Source organism: Phaseolus vulgaris, chromosome 3 (genome assembly GCF_051622355.1).
Source record: "Phaseolus vulgaris cultivar YP4 chromosome 3, ASM5162235v1, whole genome shotgun sequence".
In the NCBI taxonomy this organism is placed as follows: Eukaryota; Viridiplantae; Streptophyta; class Magnoliopsida; order Fabales; family Fabaceae; genus Phaseolus; species Phaseolus vulgaris.
In genome coordinates this window covers 10,777,152-10,789,341 of record NC_143500.1, presented here as the reverse complement: position 1 = coordinate 10,789,341, position 12,190 = coordinate 10,777,152, and the positions used below count along the sequence as shown (strand labels likewise).

Sequence of the window (12,190 nt, the reverse complement as noted above, 5' to 3'; positions counted from 1 at the left end):
GTACACAATATTTAGCATGTGGCGTTGGACCTCGACTTAGATATTTAAGATCAATTGACATTGTACTTGAAATATATGGGTTATTAATCTGCAAAAATAATTATTAAAGGGGTGAACATATCTTTCAAACTTTTTTTAAAATTTCTAAAAACATATTCTACCTACCTTCAGGAAAACCAATTTATGAAATCTTCGTCCTCTAAACTTCCTTAGAAAATTATCTTTAAACTCCCTAACAAATTATTTGAAATCAACATATTTATAATAATGACATAAAAAGATATTTTCACTATAATTAGATTTATAATTTTTGTTAATACTCACTCAATGTAAGACTTAACTCGAGCGCAATTAAATAACACGTATCGGTGTGCTTGAGTTTTCTCCATGATTGACATCTCAAAGTTAAAGAGGTACTTGGTACTCTACCAATTGTGGACATAGAACCTCTTCGACTATGTACTTAATTGTGAAATATTTGTATTAGAAGATCATCCACATGTGAATGTCTATTAATTCTTGTCTCAATCTCTTCCATATATTGAGATTTGAGAACTTATTCAAATATGTACCCTTTAACGATAGGACCTTCAACTTGTGTCTTGTTTTGTACATAGGATTTTAAGAGTCTCAAATACGTATAAAATGTTTTTTCAAATTAGGATAATCAAACTTTACACTTAAAAAAATACAAGGTGTGCCAGAAACATTTACCTTTGAATGAGATACATCCAACAATAATGTACTAGACCTCCAAGTTTTGCCTCACTAGCTAGATGACAAGTTAAAGGAACCATGATTGTAAAATGGGTAGGAGGGAACAACATTTCCAAGTGGAAAAGAGTTTAAATCATGCGAGACTCAAGATCAATTTGACTTAAACTTTTTCCAGGTTATTGTCGAAAAAAGAAACATAATTCTATTACCACTGCAGTCACATTATTAGGTACATAGGTACTAATTGTTCCATAAGAATGTGACAATCGTGATTTCTTAGGCAAAAAACTTCTCAATTGTCAAGTTAATACAACTTGAAATATTACTTAAGTATCCATCAGACATTTTAACATTTTTCAATTGTTTGCAAAAGCATTGTTTTTTATTTTCTTTTGACAATGAAAACAAACTTGGACGAAAGTTTCCTTTTTCATCTGGCCAAAGTTACTTCTTTATACTCATTTCTTTAAGAACCTTTCAAGCTTTAAGATTATCTTTTGATTTCTTAGAGTCATTAAGTAACATATACAAAAACATTGTCACAAATGTTTTTCTCAATATGCATGACATCTACACAATAGTGTAACAAGTTGGTCTCCCAATAAGAAAGGTAAAAGAAAAAAAAATATTTTTCTCCATTGTTTTGCTCCAACAACTTATGCAACATTCTTTCCCTGAGTCCTCTTACTTGTATCCATAGGCTTTTATGGTTTTCCAAATGTAACATTGAAACCCTCAACTTATTTAAATATGTTTAACTCTGACAAAGGTTTTAGTGCATCCCTTAGTTCAATTCTTCCATTGAAAAGAAATCGACTCAATTTGAATTTGTGTTCTTTATATAAAAATTGACGTTGTCCCATAAAATTGAATTGTCCCCTTTAAAACCAACTAGAGTTTGTGTCAAAGTTAAGAGTAGGGAAAGCAAGACCATTGTGTGTGTTTCATCTAAATAAATTACCTAGAGCAGGAAAGTCATTAATTGTCCACAACAAAGTCGCTCGCATTGTAAACATTTAGTTTTTTTGCACAGCCAAATTTTTACACTCCATCAAACCATAACTCCTTCAATTCTTTTATAAGAGATTCTAAATAAACATCAATGTCATTTCCTGCCATTTTTTTCTAGGAATTATCATGGAGAGGATAAAAGAGGTTTGCATCATACACTCCCAAGGAGGAAAATTGTATGGGATGAGGACCGTTGACCATATTTTGTGGCTTGTACTCATGGTTCCAAAAGGGTTGAAACATCAATAGCTAAGCCTACTTGTACATTTTTAGGATCATCTGCAAAATTTTGGATGCAATAGATCAAATGTTTTTCAAGCCTCAAAATCTCTAGGATGCCTCATCAATTCATCTTCATTATACTTTTATGCATGCCATGTCATAGAATCATTTGTCTTAGAACACACAAACAATCTTTGCAATTTTGTCTTTATTTTTCCACTTAGATGTCTTGCACTATATACATTCTTCTAATCCTTCATTCTCTTGACCCCAATATAGCATGCAATCTTTTAGGCAAGCATATATTTTGACATAATTAAGACCAAGATTGTTAATAAAATTCTTGGTCTCTGATACAATCCAAGTAGCTAAGAAGATGATCAAGGACTCAAGAGACAATTCACACTGTGAGCAGTCATCTTAGCAATCAAGTCAAGGTCCCACCAAATATCAGACGGACCTCAGCAGAAGAAGAACTAGGCATAGACCAGAACATCAAATGTTCTTTCTTCTAGTCTTCTTAAAAGACAAAAACATGTTTGTAAATAAATTGGGCTCACTTTGGGGCTCCAAATAGAAAAATAGGCTATAGTAGGTTCACATAGCATAAAAGGGATTGTATTTAGTGAAATGAGCTAGTACCAAACCCACTTTTTTCAAGACAAGGCATCTAGAATTAGGGGTTTTAACCTACCTTCTAAAATATGTGCCAAAAGGGGCGATTTTGACTTAGTCAACACCCTATGGCCGCCCCTCCCTTGTTCATTTTAACCTTCCACATCTTGCCCACCAAAGCACCCTTTCCTATAAATAGGGTGTCTTGCCTCATGTATTGACAACTTGATTTTGAATAGTAAAGAAACTCTGCATGAGGGATTTTGTGAGACTTGTGAGCTTATGTTGGATCTTATCTTGGGTATGTAATATCTCAAGTGGCGACTCTAGTTATCTAGGTCTTATCTTGAGTGGGTAATATCTTAAGTGGTGGATCTTGCATCACTCATCTTGGAGTCCCTCTGCAAGTGGCGTGACATCATCCTTTATCCATAAGCTCTCTCTATCTCTTCATCTTTTCCTTTTATTCCTCTTTGCTTCCTCTTTACCCCAACTATCATATCATCTTCATCTTCTTATATCTTTTATGTTCCATCCTTTTTTTTGGTCATCTTCACCTTTGTTTATGTTAGTTTCTGCCCTTTTTGCATCATCCACACCATATACTTGTGTTTTTCTCTTTGCCCTTATGAAGTGCACATTAACACTTACTTAACCACTTGGTTAAGTTCGTGTCCAATGAGAATCTTCTTAGGGTTCTCACCTTAAATTGCTAAAAATAAAAAATCATAAACAAAGAGTAACCAATAAAATGTGCAATCTTAAAATCAACTCACATCAGCCTCATAGAACAACTTAGGGGAGTTAGCATGTTCAAATGCATCCTGTAGCAAGTCTAGAATCATGGTCACTGCTTTCTCACTCATTCTACACATGCACTTTATATGATGCAACTTCAACATGAATGATAACTTTGTATACTCTCTACAACCTTCATATAATGGTTCGCTATTGTCCTTCAACAACACACCAAAGTTTATATTTCCTTCACCACACACTATATTATTTTTCACATCATCATTGTTAGAATGGATGGCTTTAAACTAGACGGGGGGTGAATTGTTTAAAGAGAATTTTCGTAAACTTTTAAAACAAGAATGAATTTATCTCAGGAAACTATTGATAAGAAATTCAGTTTACCAAAAACAGCAAACAAAATCAGCACAACCAGAAAAACAATTGGCTGTTTCACAGAAACAATCGGTTGTTTATACCAGCAAACAACAAATAAAACTGAATTTAAAGAGTTAGAGATGGAGAGATTGTACACAGATGTTTATACTGGTTCACTCCAAACCCAGAGCTACATCCAGTCTTCTCAGAACCTTGAGGAAATCCACTAAGCAATCACACCTTGATCACTTACACAACAACCAAGAGAATGACCTTGAACACCTCAAGAAACACACTCTCCTTGGCCAACACACCAACACCAAGATTGTTGATCTTGATCCCCTCAAGAACACACAACCAATCTTAGCAAACATAGAAACGAAACTTGTTTCACAGAGTACAAGGATTACACTTGTTACAGAAGATAATCTGAAATCAATACAAGCAGAATCCTATTCCACAAACTTTGATCAATCACAAACTCTTAGCAATCTCAGCTCTTTGAAAAACTCAAAAACTCTTAGCAAAAACTTGTCAAAGATTGATTCTCAAATCTGTTATTCTGAATTTATTCAAAGATGTAGTTTGTTATCAAATCTTAACAAACTCTTAAATTGCATTAAAAGATTGGCCAAAGCATTTAATGATTGGAGCATAAGCAGTTAAATCATTTAAAGCTCAGTCAAAGATAAAACAGTTTTTCTGTTATGGTCCCAAAACAAACAATCGGTTGTTTTGGTTCTTAACCGTTCAACCATTTGAAAAACAATTTTCAATCTTTTTCTCAAAACACCTAAGTATAAACAATTGTTTGTTTCGACAAAACAATCGGTTGTTTTAACTTAGTTTGAAAACATTTTACTTTCACAAAGATTGAGAATGCCTATGCTTTAGATTTAATCAAAGGGTGGTTCACAACACTCAAACTACCCCAGAACTAAACTAAACCAGCACAGCAACACCAAGCACAATCAAGGCTTCAACATCCTTCAAAGGGTTTGGATTCTTCAAAGTTTGAACACCACTTGGTTCAACAATCATCTTCATTACCATTATCAAATCCATTAACATCATGCCCCTACAAACCCAAAAGCATCATTCAACATGTCTTCCATTGGATTTTGAGATTCTATAAAATCTTCAATCACATGTGCACTTGTAGGGACCATAAACTTAGTTAAAACTGGTCATTCACTATACAAATACCAATTTTTGTAATTTTTAAGGGAATCTCTACATGTTAAGTGTTCTTAAACTACATCCCTTGTTTGACACTTTTTGAAACAACATTTTGAACATGGACACTTATTGACATGACCATTAGCATGTTCAAATAAAAATTCCAAAATTACATTCAATCCATTTTGCATATTCAATGATGTTTCATGGTTTAGAAATCCACAATTTATCTATTGGCATGACTACAAAACAAACACAAAAAGAAAAAAAATACTTATTTATGAAGGGGATCATATAGATAAGAGGAAAGGTGTACTATCCTCGAAAGAGTTAAATGAAACAAAGTTAAAAATAGATTTAAGTGGTCTACACAAACAATTTCAAAGCTAAGAAACTCTTTTAGTTTCCATCAATTTTGCAGATATAGAAAATAATAGACTACACTGGAAAAAATAATTTACCAGAGATATAAGTAGATATTAGATAGCAAAGCCTAACATGAAAAGTCAAAGAAAATTTAAAAGTTTATCATGATTCAACTTCTTTATTCTTAGTGGTAAGTGGGTTACTTGTTCTGTTATCTAACATTAGATTTAGAGTATGCTCTAATACAATATTGAATATTTGAGTTCATCTTGAGTCGAACCCAATGTGACTTCATAAGGTGAGGATTGCCTAAGTTTAATAAGCTTAATCTATTGCATTGAACATTTGGAGCATAGGATTGTACATATGGAATGTAGGAATTGTGAGACTATTTTTTCTTTTAATATGCATGGGAAAATTGTAGGGTTAGGTAGCTTTTTGGACAATTGAGGGTTGGCTAAGATAATATTTATGATAAGTTTTGCTACCATTAAATTATGGGATATTTGTTGGATGTTATAATGCGATAAGAGTCTGACCTAATGAAGCTTCTATTCCAAAAATACTGAATAAAACGTCATCCTATTTACAAGTATCTAAGAAAGTTGAATAATGAGAAAAATGTTTTTCACACCTTTTAACAAGTACATGTATATATAATGTAAACTGTTTGACAGGAAAGAGAAAGTTGCTACCAACTAATCAAACTAGAATAATGTGTACTCTAACCATTTGTAATTGCTATGAACTACAATTTTTTCTTTGTAGGTAACTTTGTTTTACCAATGAATTTCTTTTATTGCCTACATATTTCTTCTATTACCTATGGATTTCTATAGTAGATAATTGCAATTTTTTTTTCTTGTAGTGAGACGTTATTGGATCAACACCATCACCACCGAGCAATTGCATGATTAGTAGCCGATCAATCCACCTCATCCCCCTTTTCTATTTGTTGGTTATAATCCATAAACCCCTACCCCTTACGTTGCACCATCACCCTGTACACATATCCCAGGGATAAATTCAACTATAAGAGGTAATCACAATCATGTGCATGATTTGGAATAGATGCCACAATTAGGAAAAAGGCCCCTCCATTGGTTATCGTCCTATGATTCGACTAGTTTGAGGAGGGTGAGAAGCCTAAATGTATTGTAAATAGTGTTTGGAACAACCTCCTAGAAAAGTGGATCATGCCTCTATATTGATCAAAATATGATACAACTAAAAAAAATTGTATCTAAAAAAGGTGGGAGTTTGCACACTAGGAGATCCACTAGTGTGCATGAACACGCCATCCGTTTGGTATAACTTTTTTTTATAAATGTTTTATTAATCTATGATGTATTTCTAATTTCTTGACTTATAAAATATTTTGTTTACAAATAGAGTAGTTTAGCTGCTTGGTCTATGTTGATAAAGCGTTTCAACAAACACATATACGAAAAAGTACTAGGGATTTTGTTGATGATAAATTGAGGAAAGCACATGTTGGTTTCTTTCAACTTTTTTGTACATGTATATTAACTACTAATTTATAACACATTCATAATTTCAATAAGAATATTTTGAAAGTAAATTTTCTCGAGCATTATCTGAGTCTACTTTTGTGGGTACCTCACAATGCACTCCCACAGACCCTGTTGAGGAGAACAAACTAAGGAACCACTCACTACAAGAAAAATTTGTTTTAACGGGGGTTTATTTTTACATTATCCAGGGTTAAAACTTCTATTAAGTCATTTACCTAGGATTGTAGTTTCCCTCGCTAAACCATCCATGGGGAAAATGTTCCCTGGGTTTTTTTTAAACCTCGGGAAAAGTCTTTCAGAACTCATGTTAAATACCATGGGTTTAAGAACCTCCGTAAAATACCATGAGTTTCAAAACCTCTATAAAATACCATGGGTTTAAAAACCCCATTAAATATTATGGGTTTAAAAGCCTCCATAAAATACCATGAGTTTCAAAACCTCCATTAAATACCATGGGTTTAAGAACCTTTGTAAAATACCATGAGTTTCAAAATTTCCGTAAAATGACTTGTCGTCTAAAATAACCTTTAACCCCATTTTCCACCATCTCTAATGATCCTCTAGACTTCTCTCTTCCATCATAGACACACTGCTCTCCAACACAGGCTCAATGGCCGTCAACGGTAGTCCTAACAAGGAATCACAATTCAGCCACACTTATGTCTATTATATCTAAGGAGAAGAAACACTAAATAAGGTACTATCATTTGTTCTTCCATCACATTATTGTCCCAACTCGGTTCACAAGCCACCATTATCTAGCTCGGTAACAACTGGTGTTTATCACTACTTTATATATCTTAAATAATTGCATTATCTGTCAGATGTGGGCTTCAAAGTCACATGTGTTCTTGGCTTCAAGGGCTTTAAATATTGCAAGAACATATTGCGAATAGAAATTAACTTGATCACTTTTCACTTTCACAGTGAATTAATTATTGGATGCATTTTAAATATTTCAAAATTATTATAATTAAATACTAAAAATTATAAGTAAAACTAAAATTGCACATAAAATATAAGTACTTCAAAAGCTAAAACAAAATAAGTCAGGTTTTTTTGAAGAATGAGCTTGTAACCAAAAAAAACTAGGAATTATATAAACCAACTATCAACAAGTACGATTGAAATACTTATTATCCAAGATTAGTTATTGAATTTCTTATTATCCAAGGTTATTTTGGTGAGTTTTTAAAACAAATTTTTGAAACTTTAGAAAACTTATTTGTAATGTAAAGTTACACTTTCAAAATTTTAGAGAATTTAGTTATAAAATATATTAAAACTATATAGTTTTTAATTATTTATTTATAAATATATTTAATTATATTTATTTATTGAAGTTTGAAAAATCTGGAGTATTTTATTAAGGTTCTACAATAAATCTTTGGAATTTAAGGAATGTTAAAAAAACTTCTATTATTTTGCTGAGGTTTTAGAATAAACCTTTGGAATTTAACGAAGTTTAAAAAAATCTCCGTTATTTTGATGAGGTTTTAAAATAAACCATTGAAATTTAGCGAATGTTAAATAAACCTGTGTTATTTTGCTAAGGTTTTAGAATAAACCTTTGGAATTTAACAAAGGTTAAACAAACCTCTGTTATTTTGCTGAGGTTTTAGAATAAACCTTTGGAATTTAATGAAGGTTAAAAAAAACTTTCATTAATTTATTAAGGTTTTAGAATAAACATTTGGAATTTAATGAAGGTTAAAAAAAACCTCCGTTATTTTTGTTGAGGTTTTAAAATAAACCTTTGAAATTTAACGAAGGTTAAATAAACCTTTTTATTTTGTTGAGATTTTAGAATAACATTTTGAACCTAACAAAGGTTAAAAAAACCTTCGTTAATTAAATCAATTTCTAAGATTATATTAACCTCTGCTAAATAACCTCCGTTAAAACTAATTTTTTTTTCTCGTAGTGGCTATTGGTTACAAGCTATAGGTGGGAGGTATAAGGAATAAATGTATGAAGTTAAACATGTTGATCCTCACGATGATTATATTGAAAGTTACTTTCAACAAACACAAACATGTTCTAGTCAACAAGTTGATTCACAAGAGATTATTCAACTTAGACATCGACTAGAAACTAGTGAGGAGCGGTTGTCCACTAGTGAGGAGTGAATTCAAATGAGTTCCTAATTTCAATCCCTATAGAATTTAATCCTTCAGTATCTACTGGCTCCAGTAGTAGTGACTGCACAACATATTTTTCAACAACAACAAAATCAAGTGCAGGATAATGACCAAGTGCATTGTGGTTCAAATGTACTATGTTTGAATATTTGTAATGTTACATTGATAAACTTAGATGAATCTTTTTTTCATATTTAATGAATTATTACTTTTAATCACACTCCTATTTATTATAAATTATGAATTATTATTTTCAAAATTGTTTGATGATAAATTTTAATGTATGTCCAGGATGTCCATGATTGTATACAAAAAGTTTAATTTCATTAAACTACGGTGTTCGAGTAAAACACATAGTTTCGTATGATTTAAACTGTATGTAATTACAAACAAATTTTATTCGTATATCCGTTACATAGGGATACCAACATAACGCCCGATTTACCTATCAGTTTTCTCCATATATAAATCGTAGATAACTTTGTTTTACATACAAATTTTTTCTATTACCTACAAATTTCTACAATAGGTAATAACAAATTTTCTTGTAGTGCCACCTTTTGAACATGAAATTTATCATTACTATAATATATATAAGACATTAATAGTTACTAGTTAATACCAAATGTGCTAGTTATCAATACTTGATCATGTACAAAGTATACTAGTTACCTAAACATACAAGTGTTCATAATTAGACACAAGATCCCTTAATATGTGGATTTCAATGATTGTCTTTGACTGTGTCAATCCTTGTAATTATCAATCAATGGTTATCAACATTGATTGTTACCTTATTTGTTGTAGTGTCGTGATACTGGGTATTAATTGTAGGATTATATATTGTCAGGTTTTGACTATATATGTATATTGTAATCAACAAATTAATAACATATTCTTTTACCTTTCATTACCCTTTTTCTCACTTGGTATCAGAGCTGTAAAGCTCTGAAGGCTTTTTTGATCCAATTCAAATCATGGCATCCGCTGTAGATTCAAAATCCCAAAATTGTCTTCCATTCACTGTATCTGTCAAGTTGGACAGAGACAACTATCCATTATGGAAATCCTTGGTGATTTCTATAGTCAAAGGTTGTAGGCTCAATGGGCACATGCTAGAGACAAAGGAGTGTCCTGAAGAATTCATAGTTTCTGTAGATTCAAGCAAGAAACCAAATCTCGTATTTGGAGATTGGCAGGCTCGTGATTCACAACTCCTTGGACGATTGATGAATTTAATGACTGTTGAAATAGCAACACAATTGCTGCACTGTGAAACCTCAAAACAACTTTGGGATGAAGCCCAAAGCCTAGCCGGTGCACACACAAGATCTCGAATCACCTACCTTAAATATGAGTTTCACAGCATCAGGAAAGGAGAAATGAAGATGGAGGAATATTTGGTCAAGATGAAGAATCTCGTTGACAGACTTAAACTTGCAGGGAGTCCTATTTCCAACTCAGATCTAATCATTCAAACCCTAAAAGGTTTAGATTCTAAATACAACCCTGTGGTGGTCAAACTATCTGATCAAACTAGTCTCACTTGGGTTGATCTGCAGGCCCAATTACTGACCTTTGAAGTAGACTTGATCAACTGAATGGTCTTACCAAACTCTCTCTTGATGCATCAACAAATGTTGCTAATAAAACTGATTACAAAGGTAACAAATTCAACACAAACAACAGCTGGAGAGGCTCTAACTTCAGAAGTTGGAGAGGAGGCAGAGGAAGAGGAAGAATGTCTAAACCAACATGCCAAGTTTGCAACAAGGTTGTGCACACAACTGTAAACTGTTGGTACAGGTTTGATAAGTCTTATTCAAACTCAAATTATTCAGCAGACACTGACAAACAAGGAGCACATAATGCCTTCCTAGCCTCACAAAGCGTTGCCAAGATTATGATTGGTACTTTGACAGTGGTGCAAACAATCATGTGACACATCAAACTGAAAAAATTTGAGGATCTAGCAGAACATCATGGTAATAACTCGTTAATAGTTGGAAGTGGTGAGAAATTGCAGATTGTTGCCACAAGTTCCTCAAAACTAAACTCACTCAACTTACATGATGTCTTATATGTGCCCAACATTACCAAAAATCTATTAAGTGTGTCAAAATTAATTGCTGACAATAACATTCTTGTTGAGTTTGATGCAAATTGTTGCTTTGTGAAGAACAAGTTAACAGGGAAGGCAATTCTAAAAGGGTCACTTAAAGATGGCTTGTATCAGCTCTCAAGGACTAAAAGGGACTCGTGTGCTTATGTATCTTTCAAGGAGAGTTGGCATAGAAGGCTTGGTCATCCAAATAATATAGTCCTAGATAGAGTCTTGAAAAGTTGTAATATGAAACTATCACCTAGAGATCATTTTAACTTTTGTGAGGCTTGTCAATATGGCAAAATGCATTTTTTACCCTTCAAAGCATCTTCCTCTCATGCTAAGGAAATCCTTGAATTAGTTAATACTGATGTCTGGGGTCCTGCACCAATAATATCTTATTCTGGTTTCAAATATTATGTTCACTTCATTGATGATTTTAGTAGATTTACTTGGATTTATCCTTTGAAAAAGAAATCAGATACTGTACAAGCCTTTATTCAGTTTAAAAACATGGCAGAAAATTTGTTTAACAAGAGAATTAAGACAATCCAATGTGATGGTGGTGGTGAATACAAAGTTGTGCAAAACCGTGCAATAGAAGCAGGGATACAATTCAGAATGTCATGCCCTTACACATCACAACAAAATGGTAGGGCTGAGAGAAAACATAGGCACATTGCTAAATTTGGCTTGACATTACTAGCACAAGCCAAAATGCCCTTACATTTTCTGTGGGAAGCTTTCTCCACAACAGTTTATCTCATAGACAAATTGCCCTCTCTAGTCACTCAAAATGAAAGCCCTTACTCATTGCTTTTTCAAAAGAAATCTTACTACAATTCCTTAAAACCCTTTGGGTGTGCTTGTTATCCCTGTCTTAAACCTTATAATTAGCACAAACTACAATTCCACACAACTAGATGTGTGTTCTTGGGGTATAGTAACTCTCACAAAGGATACAAATGCATAAATTCTCGTGGAAGAATCTTCACTTCAAGACGTGTTGTTTTCAATGAAGAACATTTTCCATTCCATGATGGGTTTCTCAATACAAGAAGTCCTTTGAAAACACTAACTGAGAGTTCATCTCTCCCTTTTTCTTTACCTACTGCAGGTAACCCACATATTGGAGTAGCCACACTTCTAGATGATAACAATCTTGGTGATGACCAAGAATCAAC

General features: G+C 32.8%; 1 pseudogene; it reads left to right on the top strand.

Moving 5' to 3' along the window:
• Positions 1 to 9,879: 9,879 nt before the first annotated feature.
• Positions 9,880 to 11,122, top strand: LOC150028676 (uncharacterized; annotated as a pseudogene).
• The last annotated feature ends 1,068 nt before the right edge of the window (positions 11,123 to 12,190 follow it).